The 18,658-nt window shown below is 39.9% G+C and overlaps 1 protein-coding gene across 8 annotated transcripts in view; it reads left to right on the top strand.

The window, feature by feature from the left end:
- camta1a (calmodulin binding transcription activator 1a) overlaps nt 1–18,658 on the top strand; it is a 373,492-nt gene that overhangs the window by 65,384 nt on the left and 289,450 nt on the right. Inside the window, exon 1 of one of the 8 annotated variants that reach the window (XM_078169854.1) lies at nt 6,848–6,919. The exons of the other annotated variants lie outside the window; for them this stretch is intronic. The gene's annotated coding sequence lies outside the window, so the exon portion shown is untranslated. Of the gene's footprint in view, nt 1–6,847; nt 6,920–18,658 lie in introns of those variants that run through there. 8 annotated transcript variants of the gene reach the window in all.

Genomic DNA, 18,658 nt, shown 5'->3' with positions numbered 1-18,658 from the left:
ATATTGACCAGCTCTTTAGTCTGTGACTCCCTCAGGACTGGGTAATTGTCTGTCTGTGTTTCTATTGTTTAAACTAACTGCATTTTGGCAGTGTTCCTCCTCAAATCAACGATGGAAACGGTGATGGAAGACAGTGGTATCCATACTGATCAGAGGAGGTGGCTTCACAAATCGCTATCTTTTCATTGAAAGGGCTGCTCCATTATTATTTGTCTTTTTTTTGTAGGTTTTTATGTCATTCTGTAGCTGTCCGGTAGTGCTTGGGATATATTCACATGTGGACAAATTTTGGTCGAAGTATGCTATTTTTCCCCAAGCCCTTCTAAAAACGTTATCCCACGTGACCTGACGTAGGTTTCTGCATGATGTTGCTTTATAATTCCATGCGGATGGTTCAGAAAGTCCCACAATAACAAACAAACTAAACAAGATTAGCAACTCCTGTGTGCTGTGAGGTAAAATTACTGTTTTTTTTTGTCAATGGATTCTAGTGGCTTTGGAGAGACCATAGATTCCAGCTTTTGTTCCTCAAAGTGCTAAAATATTCTAAATACAGCATACACTTAAACTGATGTTGTACTCCTTTTCTAAGGAGGCTAAAATGCGTTTTGCTAATGCTTCCATCCACAGCCACCAGCTTCTTGTGACGGAAACAATAATTTTACTTTGCAGGACACAATTTTTCACATATTTCACATATACAGACAACTCAGCAAACGTCCATAATACTTCACATATTTAAAGAAAGAGAAATAAAAAGACATCTCAGACTAAAAAAACGGACAAAATGAAAGACAACAACAACATAAATACACTCTACACACAGCTATTTCTTAGTGATTGTGGACCCTGATGTCCAGGAAATCCCAATAAAGGTTTTCACATTTTTTCAAATTCTCCTGCCCTTCCTCTGGGTATATAAGTCAGTGCATTTTCCAGTACAGCACAAAATACCATCTCCCTCGCCTACATACCTCTCCAAGGTATATCCATTTTTCTCCAAGATAAAACTATCATTCTCCTGGCCTGCAGGAGTCCAGAGTAAATTAGAGTTATCTGTAAGGAGTTACTGGTTACTGCTGTCTCGGATTGGTTAGTTATGTTGTGGTATTGTGTGACTTTCGGAACCAAACTAAAGTGGTGTCGACAGCAGTGGGCTACATTACTTAGCCTCTGTGTCCCAGTACACCTGTCTGCTTCTCCACACTGGGAGCGTGCCATCTGCCATCTAACTGACTGTGGATCTATTAATGTGTTTATTCAATAGAAATGCAGCATTATATTGAATCTCAGTGTGTCATCACCAGGTTAAGTAAAGGTTTCATAGCACCGTATTCCACCTCCAAGCTAATGCTTCTAGCTGTCCATGCTTACACTGTCAGCGAACGGCTTGTGTGGGGGGATCAGCACTGTAACCTATGTCACCGCTTTTTGATAACAGCTGAGTGGGAGTTTCTATTTGAAAAACACAGAAAAGAACGCAGATTGACCCGCCATTTAATATTGTACATTGTAAAGATCAACATTATATTGCTTTTGAACCATATTTAGATTTTTTTTTTTTTTTCAGAATTTAAGCAGAAAACAAGTAGCGTGCGCATTCATTATGTTTGGATTGTCTGTTAGAATTAGCTTTAAAGGAATAGTCCGACATTTTGAGAAATATGCTTATTAACTTTCTTGCAGCAAGTTAGATGAGAAAATCAATACCACTCTTATATCTATACTTTAAATATGGAGCTACAACCTGGAGTCAGTCGTCTTAGCTTAGTATAACGACTGGAAACAGTTTAAGCTTAACAAAAACCAAAGTGGAAAAACAATTTATGGTTTTAAGAGGGGGCTGTGTGTGGGGATACTTCTTGGCTGTACGCAGTGACTGAGTACACTGAGCTGAGGACATTGTGTGAGAACGCTGTGCAGAGCAGCCTACAGCTTGAGGTTGCTGTCTGCCTCAAACATTTATTTGTCTGTGTAGAGATGAAACCTTCCTCTGTATACATTTTTATTGCACCGCTGCTGATGTTGCAGCCGATGTGCTAAGGATGCAATTAACACGGCCTATAGACAGCACTATTCCACAAATCAACAGCACATTGATAATGTCCACACTGTACCAAATAAAGATCACCAAGCGAGCGCGTACTTAGCAAAACACATAAGTCATCGATGTGGTTATGATCTCAGTGGAAATTATATTATAAATATGTGCTATAATATCTGCCGTTAGATGCTTTGCAAAGCAGAGAACAGTTTGTTGATATGTAATCAGCATTTTACAGAACAAAAGGAACTGGGAAATGCTGTTTTGCACAGTGCCTAAAATTAGATGTTCTTATGATTTGTTTATTCTCAAGTGGGTGAGCATGTGCAGATAGAGTATAGAAAAGTAGTTAGCACAAATACTGTTTATAAGACACACTAATTCACAAAGTAAACAAAATTAGTTGTGTGCACTGTGAGAATGATTTAAAATGAATTAAACTCCTATAGGGTTAAGAATAGTCCAGATAATTTTCATATAACAAGGTATTTTTAACTGCAGCAGTTGCAGCAACACCTTGTGCACAACAATCAATCCCACTACAACAATCTAATTATAAGCTGAACCTAACTGGAACATTGTTGGGGACAAGTCATGCACAAGAGACCTCTGTGCAAATTCACACTTTTATTTACCCAAACTTAAATGTCCATGGGAAAGAAACCACTTTAACTTGTGTGTGACTATATTTAACAGGAGGAGAAAAGCAACACACTAATACAGCCCTTTTTACCCTGCTATAAAACTGAGGTCCAAAGCAGAAATTGAGCTGCAGCTATGCACACTGATTACACTGAGCTTACTGACACAAACAGACAAAAGGGGGAAACGGTTATGCCTGTCTGGCCTTGCAAAGAGCACAAAAACAGGATTAAGAGCCTACATAGCATTATTCTTTGTTTTAGATAGTGTCTCGACAATCAACAACACCTCTTCTCTATTTTCATTCTCTTATTTTTTTACTGGAGGAATGCCATGTCAGGACACGGGTAACCAGACAAGACAGAAACTAAGGCAGCCACGAAAGTCTTAACTCACGACTAATGATAAATAAAAGTGTCACAGTTTGATTTAAAGATGACTGTGAAAGTTGACACCAACTCATCATAAAACAGAGGTAAAATAAGATGATTTAGGGAGCACAATTCAACTTATCCACCCAAAGAAGTATTTCACTGCTGGAAAGATGGTCTTTTCATAAAACCAGGCTGTCTATGCTGTAGAAAGAGGCAAATGCTTTTGACATTGGCGCTGTATGACCAGAGAAAACAGAGAAAAAGGGCACTGAGGCATTTACTTGTGCTTAAGAAGTAGAAAACCTACATCTACCAGAATGCACTGTGCCACACCAGACCGATAAATGGTCCCGCCAGTGGGTGACGTAATGCGAAATTGTCAGATTTGACACATTTAACAATGTGACGATCGGCTGGTAACGCACAATCTCAAATTCAAGTTAGACAGCAAGCTAAAATATATTTCTGAACACATTTGGTGCAAGAAATAGTAACAGAATGTTGTTTATTAGAGAACCGTAACCATTCTAAGTACAATGCGTCCACTTCGCCCACTTCCTGTTCATAAACTCTCATGTTACAGCTAAACAGTGCACTAAAATATGTTTCCGAAGACATTTTAGGTGAGAAATAGGCAACACAGTAACCAAGTCATGGTTTATATTTGATCAATACTGCCTAGTTTTTCTGTTTGATCAGAGATTTGTATACGTTTGAGGCCAAGAGGGACAGCCTTCTTTCTCAGTCCTCTTGTATACTCTTTGTGTCTGTGGTGGCGGGCATACGGAAATGTGGAAGTACGCATTGGCAACAGCCCAATAGCCAGCGAAAATCCACTGAGTTGGGAGATGAGCTTGGAGATTTGGGTGCTGGTGAAATGGAGGAAAGTCTACCATAGTTCATTTACACATACCACCCACATTGTTATGATGCAAGGCTGATTGAAAATCAGCAAAGTATCCTGTTAAAAGATATGTGATTTGGACTCAATATTCGTGTGGCCCATTTCCAACACTGTGGTGTTTTTATTGACGATGTTGACACTGCTGCAAAACGACACATAAATTTTGCTGTATTGAAATTGCTCTTAATGTACATGCATGCTTTTTTGCCCTGGATGGGGTTCATGCTTTTTTTTCTTCATTCTATACAGGTATTACAACCTGTTCTGAAAGCAGACATTTTCAATTTGCAGATGCAAAATATTGCAATGCTGATCTTTTGATGACTTGCATCTAATTTGGAATTAGCATATCCCAGTGAAGTGTACTGTAATTTGTCTTTGATGATTGGTTCGTCTGTAATAGATGGGGGGATTGCCTGAGCTCCCCACTGCCCTGTCTCTCCCTCCCTCTCTCTTCTTCCCTCTGCTGGAGAGGCACACAGAATCTTTGAAATGTGCTTTGACCATCAGAGCAGTGAGAAAGCACTAATATTTTACTGACCTGAAATGAAAGGGATTAGGTGCAAAAACCTTTTGCAAAAGGCTATCTCGATTTACAGGTGATGTTTTGTTTGTTTCTTCTTTTTTTCTTTTTCGTCCTTTAAAAAGCTGAGACTTGGATATAATCAAAAGACATATTCCAAAGCGTAAAGCTTTGGGCTTTGAAGCTTTTCAAATGTTTTGTTGGGAGAGGCGAGACAGTGGAACAGCATGTCTGCATTCAGAGCATCCATGAATCCCTGTCATCAGCCTCCTTCCATCTCCCTTCCCCACACTTTTGTGAAATCTGGCGTTTGCCACAGAGCAGATACAAATGCTAGATAATAAATGAGTAGAAGACAGAGACTGGAGAAATAGGACTGTTTCAATTTCACAGCCAAGAGCCCCATAGATTGCTTTTGTTTTATTGTTGGTATAGGTGGCACTAGAACTTTGCAATTATTTGCACAATTAGTTGTAATTATGGTATACGCATTTATCTTGTGCGCCCAAGACGTTCCAGTGTGCATTCTGCAGGGGAGAATAGAAAGAATTAATATAAATAGTTTTCTCCAGAAAGTGCTGCTTGTTTGGTTGACGGCAATTAGCAGCTAATACCTGTGAGATCTCCCGTCTGCTCAAACCCGTGCTGTTTTCTGTTCCACAATGATCAGACAATTAATGATGGGTGGAGAACACTGGCAGGACTACAGTTTACGCTAGGCGCTGTCACAGTGGTAGGCTATACGGTACGGCAGTTGTTGTTGTTTTCTGGTTGAGTGTTTTCATGCCTTTGTGACACGTAGATTATGATGAGGTTACATTTGCTCTGCATGCTTTATCTTAGGTGGTGGAACTAATCACACACAGATGCAGGAGCCTTTCCGAAGTGTCTCCCAAACCCTTGGGCTTCTTTCTATATTTCTCAGCACTACAGAAGCAGCTCAAAAATGCATTTATTTGAGAGTTTGTGCATGATCTTCTTGAAGCGCTACACTAATAAAACTCAGGGTTGTTTTGAAAGGTACTTCCCTCCTTGTTTCAATGCTGATATGTTGCCGTAGGGCCTAATGTGTACTGAGTGTTGTCTTACATCTAATGGTATTTGGATTTCATGCTCAGGCTGTGTCGAGGGCTGGGCAACATGTTTCTTCTTCATAAAGCCCTTTATATTGTATATAATATTTGCTGATAAATGTGACATCTGGCCCCTTAGCTGCTCCTCGGTGGGTTCTTAGGTTTGGGTTTTAATAGTTGAGAAGTACAGTTTCTTGGGCTTCAATTAAAAAATGAGTCATCAGCCTATTATACTGAAGATGAAATTGTGTTTTAGTAGGTGTTTTATTGGGCTCTGCTGTAAAATTTGCAGTTTTGTGTTATTACATCCTTTGCATGCTGGCATTTAACTAGGCATGGACAATATATTCCTTTCAAAATGTCAGGACCTGGATTGCCTTTGTATCCTCTAGTGAAAAGCAGGCCACATGCAGTGTCATCGACCTTGTGATCACTGATAGCACATGGATCACATGTGCTGTGAGAGGAAGAACTGCAGAGATCATTTTAGATGCTGAAGATTTTGTACAAGCACAAAACCCCAGAGCAGAACATTTGAATAATATTTGAAAGAATATCTTTTATTTAGTGCATTTCTTATCCACTTCACACAAACAATATCAAATGAATAAAAGTGAAGCATTTATGTGATGCTTAAATAGATGAATACTTTCTGCTTCGACTGCACAGCCATTTGTGTAGTTTTTCTTTATTTGGCAAAGAGTAATGCCTTTGTTGTCTTCGGTGTGCTGGAGCCTCACAGACTGTTTTCTAGGCTACTATAGGATTCTTTTTTTTTTTCCTTCGTTGAACAAAAAAAAAAAAAATCAAACACACTCTTTGTCTTACTAGTGTCTACACTGTGGGTAAGCTTAGTATTTGCTTTGTGTGTAAGCGTAGGAGTAGGGGGCGGGCATGAAAGCATGAAACATAAAGCGTGAGTGATGTGGTAGCATTGCATTGGTGTCTTGCTTAGTCTACCTAATTTTGCTGAGAGGTTTTGAAATGAGCAAACACTTAATTTATGGCTGCGACGCTGTTATAGGATGATAAAAAGATGCCTTCTATTGTTTTAAAGGGCTGGAATATGTGTGTCTGTGATTCACTAAACCCTGAAATAGCCCACCACCACTTAAGGAAACCGAGCTCCTCTGGTATGTGCACTGCTGTGAATCAGTGCTTACTACAGCATTGTGTCACATTAATGTTTGAGTGCTACATATTGTCAAGTAGATGTGGGACTTAAACAGCACTTACGGCGAAGTGTACTTACATCAACTCCTTGTTTATTTCTTCCAGAGACATCCATGCAGACGCCATAATGGTTTCCGTGTTTATATTGAACTTGACCTCTGACCCCTGACCTCCTGCATAAGCTTGGTAATCATTTCATTTTTTATTTGGTGCATTATGATTGATTTTACCCTTTTGCCATTATCTATCACAACCATTGCCATTCTCTCTCACAACTGGCTTCTGTCTCCTTATTTTTCTTCCCCTGTTTTTGTTATAATTGTTTCTCTTAGTGACATTATCACTGTTGGATTCTCTCAATTTATTTGTGTCCGATTTTATTTCACACTTGTCTCTCTCTGTGGTCTGTTACTTCCGTTGTCCTTGAGCCATTAGCGTTACACAAATGAATTGTCAATTGTGTTTGCTAACATCTTTAATTTCTTTTTTTATACTCTCTCATTTCTTTTCATCATCTTTATATGATAAACCACCCAACCATATTTTCATTTATTTCTTTTTCTATCTCTTACCAAGGATTACAACTCCCTATTTCATACATTGTGTACTGCAGTAAGTCTCTGTCACCACCTCTCTCTTCCTCTCTCTTTTTTCCTCGTATGTGTGTGGGTGGAGGTAATGTTTGAAAGTGACAACACAAGGAAACTAAAGACAGAGGGAGGAAATATGGCACAGCAATGTATTGCGGTATTACATCCCTTGTGTGCATTATGCTATTATTTCCTGAAATATCAACCCAACGCCCACCAAGCAGACAATCCTCATGGAAATGCATCATCCATTTTTTCGCCAGATTTATTCCAAATATGTGGTCCTGGTGGACGGTAGGCATTTAGCAGCAGCAATAGGCCGGTGAGCCCATGGAGTGGCAGGGCCAGGGCTAGACGTTAGGAGAGCTGGCAGCAGGAGGGAGAAGGAAGTCACAAGGTTGCAACCCAGAGCAGTAGACTTGCTTGTCTCAGCAGAGTAAACATCACCCCTCGTCTGCACACAGTAATGACTAACAGAGGAGGACGTGCACAGAAACACTATCAGGACTACTGCCTTGTCCTGCCAGACCCCACGCATGCCATTCCTATCATCTTCCAGCCTTTGCATTCCTAAAAACAAGCAGAGAGTTATCACCCTGTGCAGTGTTGTGGCCACAGGTATTATTAAAGGTGCTGCACCTCGTGTTACCTATGCCCTTGTTTGTTTAAAGGGAAACTTCGGCATTTTTCAACCTGGACCCTATTTTCCAAAGTTTACGTGTCTAGGTGACGAATGGGAACAACAAGCTTTGAAATTGGTCCAGTATTAAGCAACAGCGCTGCAGCGAACAGCCACAAAACTGGCTGCAACATAATGTTCGGGGCAAAAATGTACCACCAATGTGCGTCTACTAAAAGTCCTTGTTTTTTGCCACTGACAGGCTCAGATTTTTATAGGAGTCTGACAAAGAAATTCAAAACAGTTCTTTACCTTTTGTGTGATCCAGTCTGTTTGTTAATTTGTCTAGCCAAGTCTCGCTTGAGAAGAAGACTATTTCTGAATTCTGTGGAGTTGAGTCACTGCAGGAAGACAATAACCAACAGAGCAATCAAGCGAAAGGTAAAGACAAAGCTTTTAGAGTCACCTTTTTAGACACCTATAAAAACAATCTGAGACTGTCAGTGGCAAAAGCAAGCTCTTTAAGTGGACGTACATTGACGGTGTGCTATTGCCCAGATTCCGTTGCTGCCCATTTTGTGGCTGCAGTTTCTTGCTCAATACTGGACCAATTTCAGAGGTTGTGTTTGCCATTAGTTACTCTTAAACCTGAGCTCTTTAGTCTGTTTAAACTGTTGAACCAAACCCTCAAGCATTTTGAGTGTGTAAAAGCTAATTCGACTTCTTGTAAGGACCAAATAACTGAACTCTGGTCCACCTAGAAACGTGGGTCTAGGTTCACTTCCAAGTGCACTAGAGTTCAGTACAAATTAAGTGAGAACACGATCCAACCCAAAAAGAAACCAAAAAGCAGTGTTAATTCATAACTTACTATAACTATAGCTGGCTTGCTGTTGACAAGGACAACACATCATTATGTCTCTCATCAGAGCTTCCTTCTCTTTCTGTACCACCTCACTCGTCTCATTTGAAGAATGAACTGCTTGACAACTCGCTGTCTTGTCAGCTGCACATATGGTTCGTCTTCTTCTAAAATATTTGACTGATAGAAACGCCAAAGCAAAACCAGAAAACCCAAGACCATAAATTTGGAACGACTGTTTCAATCATACGACAAATGTTTACAGTGTTTGAGGCCCTTGACAAAGTGCAGTTTGAATGCTAACCAAATGAAAAATGTTGCAGCCTTACCCCTGAATCGCACCGAGTTTACAGTTACAAAACCTGGGGAAATAGGTCCAGGTTGAAAAATACAGAAGTTTCCCTTAAAGGTAACATGGTCAAGTTCTGAGGGCCACCTTCCTTTATTAACACACAAGATGGATAAGTCGAGTGTTTTGGTGGTGTAGTGGACATCATCAGGGTTTATTTTTAATGAGATACAAATCCATATACAGATGTACTGACCATTATGCACACCAACTTATCAGACTCCAATCAGGAGCAGTGGAAATGCAGCATAACAACGGGAAATTATGAGTGATTGGGAGCATCTTGAGATCTGACCCCCAGTTGTTTGACTGATTTTCTTTTAATTGGTTGTCGTCTCCCACTTGACACCATCAAAGCTTCACGCTGGAGGTGAGGCAGATGAAATGGTTCTATAATACCATGAGTGTGATAAGACGCACCGCCGTAGAAACATTTTGAAATGTGATTGCAATCACAAAGCAGATTATTGTCCTAACATTAATGAAGAAATATTGAAGATGCAGTGTAAATTGCACACTAGCTTTGTGTGTTTACTTTCTAAGTTTTAACCAAAATAGGGCTTTGTGAATGTCTTTGTTCACATGTGCCAAGTTTCTACCTAAATAGGGCTGCACAATATATCTTTTTTTAAATTTTTTTTATTACGATGTCAACCCTTAGCGATAATCACATTGGGAAAGACTGCGGTATTGCACTCAGGGATATTTTGAGTTAGTTGAAACAGTATCAGTTAGTCATGTCACGACACTGGAATTTGTAACGTCAAAATAATCCCTTGAAAAATAGTGAAATTCAGTGCACATTTAACACTTTTCATTAATAAATAGTAAAGTGATAGTTAATTAACCCTTAATGAATAGTTATTTTACTGTTCACAAACTATGAAATAATGATTAATAATGTATGTAATTATTGGTAATGCTATAATATTTGTTATATTCAACAGTTTATTTAGCACACATTACATTTATATTAATAAAATAAGGTTGATAATTGGTTTGTAAAGTCTGTAAACATTATTTGGATGCTGCTATAAAGTTGCAACTGATAATAATAATACCATGATAAACGGTTAATAAACACAGCCAAATATTGTTTATAGATGCTCTACACAGTCTTTAAAACCGTTTAATGTAGTATTATAATCATCAGTTGCAACAAAGCCATCCAAATTATGTTGATAGAGGGTTTACCAACTATTAACAAATACTTAATATATTAAATAGACTGTTATAATGTGTGAAACAATAAACTGTTAAAATAACAGAGTCTATCCCAGCTGACATTTGGCGAGAGGCGGGGTACACCCTGGAAAGGTCGTCAGACTATCACAGGGCTGACACACAGAGACAGACAGCCATTCACACTCACATTCACACCTACGGCCAATTTAGAGTCATCAGTTAAACTAACCTGCTTGTCTTTGGACTGTGGGAGGAAGCTGGATTACCCTGAGAAAACGCACGTTGACACAGGGAGAACATGCAAACACAGAAGGGCTCCAACTGGCCGGTGGCTTCGAACCTGGAACCCTCTAACCGCTGCACAACCGTGCCACCCTAAACTTTTAATTAAAAGATAAAAATAACAAAGCTATAACATGACAATGACGACTTTTCTGCAGTAAACTGCGGAGTAACTGTAGTAGACATTAACAATAAGATGGAGCAAGAAGGTGCAGCTGGGGATGGTGTATTGATACTGTGGAAACTAAATATTGAAACCATTTCAGATATTTAGAATAGATATATATTGAAACATTGATGTTTTGGTAACACTAGTATCAGTAGAAAACTGCACCTTATAGGTGCCTTTTGTTTTCAGTCAAATGTTCAGTTCGTTCAATAAAAGAATGTTGTATTATAGCAGAACATTGAAAACAGCAAAAAACTGAGCACATTTTGGTATCTGTTTATTTGTCACAAGTAATATATTGTTAACACGGTATTCAAAAACAATCACACGTGACATTTCCTCCTGTTGTGCAGCCCTACACCTAAATGTAGTAAATGTTCGGCACGTGTGAAACAAAACAGAACGACAAAGAGCACTTAAAACGTCAGTAATTAATTTATAGACCCGAGCGTATGGTTATATCCTTATTTGTCTTCTCTGGTACTCATAACATATTCAGCACCTCTTTTAGTGGTTGTGGTGCAAATTTACTATATCAGAACCATCTGTTGTCTTAATGTTAACTTCAGCTTCAACTTCAACTTTATTGTGCCCAAAGGGAAATTTGTCTTAGAATGCACACAAACACAGGATACATAAAACATCATAAAATACATAAAACATATGACATCAATATGTAGAGCATATGTTTAAACCTCCCACCTAACAAAGTTGTTGCTATTTCATTATTAAAAGAACTGATGAGCCGGCCAGTCGGAGATACACAGAACAAACCACCAGCAGCAGCAATAACAAGAAGCAGCAAACCCTCTCAGAAAGACACCTCTGTGATCAGATCAAATTCATAGGACAACAGTTCGGCTGCTTGTAAAGCTTGAACTAAAGGCTGATGCTCCACCCTTAGTAGCATCCATCTAAGGTGCTTCCAATGAAGAGCTCTCTTTGCAGTTCTGCACATAGCGGAATATACAAACACAGACAAATTTCTCCTGGGTTGCATTTTATTTATCCAGCAGATTCTACTGCAGAAACATTTGTTATACCCTGCTTAACAAAAGCATCTTGTACTTTTTCTCGTAGTGAGGGCAGAGTTGCTCCTGGAGTGGGGCGTTTGTTTAGTCGAGACATTTAGAGAGCCTTAAAATGTGTCTGAGAGAATTATTGTAATCTACAACCCTATGGGCAAAAGTCCATTTCGCTGTTGTTTGCAGCTCAAGGGCGTATCAGAGTAAAACCCTCTATGACAATGCAGGTGTGCGTCAAGCTTGCCACTCATGAGTGCCGGATTCATCCTCCAGCCATATGAAAGGTAGTGACTGGAAAAGGTTGAGGACATAGTTGTAATACAAAGAGCGACATGGCCCTGAAATTTGCATGGCGAGGAGAAGCTGATGCTCCCCGAGACTCCGTGAAGACAAGTGTTTGCTATGCCTGGTGATGTGCGAGACAGAGCGAGCAGAAGATTATTGTTAGCATACTGAGAAAAGATCATGAATTCCAATGATTCCCCAAAGCGCAGGCACAAGATTTACTGAGACTATGCCTTTACCCCCTCTATCTGTGTATGTCACTACAGAGTGCTGTCAGCGCGGATGATTTTAGGTCGAGGGGAGTTGATGGTGTCCCCCTGTGCACTGATTCAACATCTGATAATGAGGAAGAAATGCTATTTCAGTTAAAACCACAAGCCATGTTTGAGGAGGAAAATAGCAGACAGCCGGGCCTGGCACACCAAGCAACAAGCTAAAGAAAAAAAAAACAGATGACGGTGAAAAATTTCCTTTCGAGCCTGTTTAATATGTGTTAAGGCGTAGCTTGTGAGACCTCTCAGCTCCAGTAATTTCAGCACATCAAAGACATGCCTCCTCCCCAAGCTGGTGTAGTCTTAAGAAGGGCTCATCATATCCAATCACACATTCACCCAAGGATCTTGTGAGGAATACCTCCAACCCTGTAATTTTGTTCATTAAAACCAGACTAATATGGGTTGGTCAACGCTGCAACTAAGCGCTGTGCTGTGACAGCGATTGCAGCTGGTAGTCCTTGTCCCTCAGTGACCTGTTTTGTTAACTCCACTGCTGTATTTCACTGCCTGATTAGATGTCACTCAATTAAAAGCACATTTCTGCGGGGAGAGCGGCCTCCCTAGTTGCCATGGATGCCGCGTGAAAGGTAGCAGAGCTGCGTAATGTGTGTCCCAGAGCACCATAATGAAATATCCACGCTGCTACAGCAGAAATACACAGACAACCCAAACTTTCACACCCAATCAATGAGAGCTGTGTGGCTGACTTTTTTTTTTTTTTTCTTAACGTTGAAAAATTAAAAAGGATGTGCCTAGTAAGTCACAGAGGACTCACACATTTTATAGTCAGCTATGAGAAGCACTAGGATTAATAGACCTCTCCTAATATGCCTCGCATTGGTGGTCCCTGAACACCCTGATCAGGTAAGGCCCAGCGAAGCAAAGATCATTTATAAGTGGTTCATTATTTTACCTTCAGATTCCTCTGTCTGGCATTGATTTAATAAACACTGATGTATCTCCTTGTAGAAGAGAAGTGCCATTTTTCATTTTCCAGATTTGCTATCTTTGTTATCGTCGTTATCTGTCGAGCCCTGGCATTTCGGCAGTTACACGCTCCCAATCTCGCCTGTGTACGGGAAGCGGCACGGCAAAATGGTGCAATTCCTCCATGGCAGATATTCCCTTTAATGTTTACTGAAGGATTCTTTAAAAGAAAATATTGTCTTTTATCTGTCTGACTCAGTGCCTACGCGTCCAGATATGGCTTTCTAAATGAACAGTTGGTTTAATAAAGTTCTGCCAAAGTGCTTTGATTACCCATGAAAGGATTCAACAACGTGTGACATCAACAGTGAGGTACAATAATTAATGATCTATCAGTGTGTTCTGATGATTAATGTATTTGTTTTTGCAGTTTGATGGACCCGTAAACTGTGTGAAACAGACAATGAGCTTTGCCATTGTGTATTCCCTGTGGTGAAGAGAAGCAACAGCGCCGAGGCACACTATAAAAGGCACAGAGAAGTGATGAAAAGAAAAGGAGAAGAAAAAAAAACAGCCTCTATATTATTAAGGTTAACTGTCAGTGAAGGCTCATGCTCCGGCCGTATCGTTTTTGTGACTGAGAAGCTTGTTGTAGCTTGTTGTATTTTCCTGCTCAAAGGATTCTCCTGTGAAGTGTTAAAAGCAGTTTGTGGTCAGATTAGGTGTGTACGGCCGCCACATCAAATCAAGATGAAAATGAAATGGAATGATCAATTTGCCCTGCATTAATCCCTCCTCTCCAGCTGCATCCTATCGATTTTCTTGTTCAGCTTCCTTGATAACAAGAATCATTTAAAGGTCACATTTTGATGTCTGTCAAAAAGAAAACATTCTTAATGCACTGTGAGTGGCCTTTGAGGCTTACGGTTGTCAGAAAGCGCAAACTGAGTCTTGGCACCTCAGACAGATTAAACAGCAAACAGCACTAAATGGCCTAAGATGCTTCGCTTAGAAGTTTGGAAGGCAGATACTACCCTTACTGAACTATTAAAATCCTTTAGAAAGATAATTCTTACAAATAACCCTCCTCCCTTCAAATTATATGGGTTTCCCTTTAAGGTAATAATTATGATGTATACCAAGATTATTTCCATCCAAGCATACATTTTTAATTTATCAGAGGACTGCAGACTTTGCAAAAACTCACTGGTGATGCATTTGCTTAAAATAGCTTGGTGCATGCTATCCTGATGGACATACGAAAATATTGCTAATGAGAGTGCCAGGCCCGCGTCGAGCTGCTCACAAGACACCAATATCCAGCCTCACTTTGATCTCAGGCGCCACAGATAGATGTTTTTCTTTCTCTCCATTGTGAATGTCAGCGTTAGTGCTCGATGGTACACATATGCTACTGTATGAATACAATAACTGTTCAGAGATCAGCGGCTCCCCTGGTTTTCACAAGCATCCAGCGCTGACCTTTACTTGCTCCAGCTCCAGGATATAGAGCCGTGCATCATGGGCCACTGCCTCAGGCACTTAGGATTCTGGAAGGGAGATGTCTTCAGGGAGATTCTGATCAAACGGAGAGCACGCACAGTTATCAAAGCATCTGCACTTCTGTTTGTACAGTTTTGTATAAAAGCCAACAATTATAGTCAATTGATTCACACAATCTTTATTCAGTGAAAAAGTGCTTTTGTCAGGGACCAATAAAAATGAGACATATTGGATCAGAGAAAGGACTGTTTGTATAATCTACTTAGGATGTATTTCATTTTAAAGGGACAGTTCACCCCTGAATCAAAAATACATACATGTTTCCTTTTACCTGTAGTGCTTTTTATCAGTCTAGATTGTCTCGGTGTGAGTGTTGAAGATATTGGCTGCAGAGATGTCTGCCTTCTCTTGACTATAATGGAACTAGATGGCATTCTGCTTGTGGTGGTCAAAGCGCTGAAAATAAACTACATTTGACAAACTTAACAGCAATGTCTCTTTCCAAAAATCATGACCCCATTACTCAAGATAATCCACAGACCTTGTTGTGAGCAGTTTCATGTAGGAACTATTTTCTTTCTACCAAACTACACCCGACAACTGTCTCACCGCAATGGAGGAAGTGTGCATCTACTGGTATCTCACTTAGCACCACTGAGCTACCTTACGTTACAGCCAAGGAGGATGCCATGGATGGTTACATCTCCCGTTGTCATGAGCAAGAGCCTATCGTCAATGAGTAGATGCACTCTTCCTCCTGCACGAGGATGAGGTTTGCAGATGTAGTTTGGTAGAAAGAAAATAGTTCCTACATTAAACTGCTCACGTCAAGGTCTGTAGATTATCTTCCATAACCAGGTCATGATTTCTGGAAAGACAAATGGCACTTTGAGCACCGCAAGCTGAGTGCCATCTAGTCCGATTATATAAGAGAGAAGGATGACATCTGTTGGGCCGGTATCTCCAACACTTGGCAACTCACACCAAAACAATCTAGACTGATAAATAGATAAATAGCACTACAGGTAAGAGGAAAAATATGTATTTCTAATTTTGGGAGGAACTGTCTCTTCAAACTGTTGCAAGATAAAATGCTACATTATGTCTATTCACTTCTCCCTCTTATTTCTTAAGACTATGAGGGTGCGACCAACATTTCCTTTTGCAGTTTTGTCCAGAGAATTAACCAGCATTAGCACATTAATAAAATACATATTAGCAGGTTGTAGAAGAATACATTTTCAGCATGTGGAGTTGGTGCAGACTTTAGTAATGGCCAATCACATCAGCTCCTCTCGTCTCCATTAAAATCAGCAGACAGTTTAATAGGCAGGGAGGAGCGTCCTGGCTGGCTCCTCTGAGGAGAAGCAGTCCTTCTCTGGAGGTGCAGACTGGTCTCTGTGGCAAAATACAAATATGAATATAACAGAATCCCCACATGCTTTCAAGGGCAGACAGTGTCACTTTTTTTTCCAATTTTCATGAAAATTCCTGCTGTGGCAAATGAGTTAATGTTTTTTTTCGAATACGATAATGTGTACAAATAATTCAATAAAGTACTGTTTTTATAGAACTGTTTATGGAGAAGCTGAATAAACTCACTCCAGTGATCTCACCAGATTAACATAGGGAAAAAAATGTGTGCGGAGAAGCACAGTAGGCTCTCAGTAGGTATTTTTAAAAACTGGTGATGCTTCAGAAGATTTCATAAATCAGTTTGGGCTACAACTAACAATTATTTTCATTATTGATTAATTTGCTAATTATTTTCTTGATTAATGGATTAATCGTTTGCTCTTTGAAATGTCATAGAAAAGTGGAAAATGCCTGCCACAATTCCCAGAGCCTGAGGTGACATTTTCAAATGTCTTATTTTGTCTGAACATCGGTCCAAAATCAAAAGATGTTTTTTAACGATGTAAAACAAAGAAAATTATTCACCAAGGGGAAACTGCAGCCAGAGAATATTTGGCATTTTCGCTGGATCATTTTTTTATAGAGAGGAAAAGTCCCTCCCTTTACAATAACCCCCATAGATTCTAATTTTGGAAAAAATATGTGCAATGGGCAGCTGTGGCTTGATCCCCAGCTCCGCCAGTTCATACGTCAAAGTATCCTTGAGCAAGATACTGAACCCAAATAGCTCGCAATGGCTGTTCCATCACTGTGTGAGTCTCATACTCTTGTGCGGTAGCCTCGGCCACCAGTGTATGAATGTGTGTGAATGGGTGAATGTGACTTGTAGTGTAAAAAGTGCTTTGAGTGGTCGGAAGACTAGAAAGGGCTTATACAAGTGCAGGTTCATTTACAGTGGTCAACGTTTTTGATCCTATTTGAATTGTGCCATGACAATAACATTTAGTCATGTGTGAAAACACTCGGAACAGTGAACCACATCTCTCACTCGCACAGTATACGTCATCTACACCAGCTAGCTTCCTATAAACATAACGTTATCTTATCTGATGTGTTTTACCCAGCAACTCCTGGTCTTTTTATCGAGCAAGACCCATAGCTTGTGCGAGTTCTTCAGGCATCATAGCTTCAGCGAAAGAGGAATCTAAGACATCATCTGTGTAGTCATAATTTACGTAATTACAAAGTCTTATACTTTAACAGTTACACAACAAACTGCAACTTTCTTGACTTGCAAAATTTTGTTTAAATTTGACAAGCATCATGTGTGTATTTCATGGCAAAATTCAAATAGGATCAAAAAATAATTTGTTTCCAATTTGACTACAGTACATATTTTTTTGGGAAATAGTGTCCCATGGTGGGAGGGACTTCAGAATAGTTGAAGAACAATTTACTCTCCTAATTGGTCCAGCTCTAAATTAATTGGATAGTGCACATTTTCCTCCACTACTGGCTCTGCTTTAAAAGTTGTATTTAATGAGCATTTAAACCTATAATCAATGAAAATGTTATATCAAAGTGAAACAGGGAAAGCACAACTTACTTGAAGGGGTTTACATGATATTTGGGAGGTGCACCTCCGCCAAATAAAGCCACGGAAATTGCTGTCTGCGCTCAAGTTTGCTATAAGACTCGGTGAAAGAGCAACCCCAGTTTCATGCTCTGATGTTATGAGGAAGAAAATATGTTCCTCCTGTGCAAGAAGGGAAATGATTTATTTTCTCACAGTTTAAGGAAAAACCAGCAGTATAATGGCGGTTTATGAATACTTGATGAGTGCCCCTCGTTTAGTTGTGTGTGTTTTTGCTCTGCTACCTGTCTGAGCCCATACTGGTTGTTGTAGTGGGGCCCCAAATAGATGGTGAGGAGAGCTGACTGAGTTTAGGAGAAGAGGAGCAGCGAGCCCTTCTACTCACTGTGCCTGGGTCAATATAAAACCTCATTACTGGGGTGTCATAGAAAATTTGTGCACTTTCTGCTCCATCTAGCAGCAATTTTGCTGGATAAGCACTGCTCTCGTTTGGCCCGTTTTAAGCATTTTCACTAAAGAAAGGCTTGCAAACAGGAAGCCATCGCTTCCCCACAGGGGCCCTGGCAGCCCAAATCCCCCCAGCGCTGCCTCTGCTCTTATACATGTGTGCTGTTGTGTTTGTGTGTATGTGGTGTGTGCCTATGTGCATGCATTAACACTCATCTCATGAGTCTTTATCATGTCTATAGTTTGTGCAGGCTACATCTGTGGAAGTCTGCAGAGCAGCACGGCTTATGAGTGTGACAGGCTTGTGCACCACATTTACATCTTTCTTTTTTCTTGCCTATACATGTTGATAAGTGAGAATGAAGATATGGAAAGGTTTCCAATGTACAGATACTAGTTTGACATAATTAATCTCCTTGTAAGCTAGCATTATGCTTGTGTATTAAGCATACTGATG

Source organism: Epinephelus lanceolatus, chromosome 8 (assembly GCF_041903045.1).
Source record: "Epinephelus lanceolatus isolate andai-2023 chromosome 8, ASM4190304v1, whole genome shotgun sequence".
Lineage (NCBI taxonomy): Eukaryota > Metazoa > Chordata > Actinopteri > Perciformes > Serranidae > Epinephelus > Epinephelus lanceolatus.
This window is presented reverse-complemented; position numbering and strand designations above follow the sequence as displayed.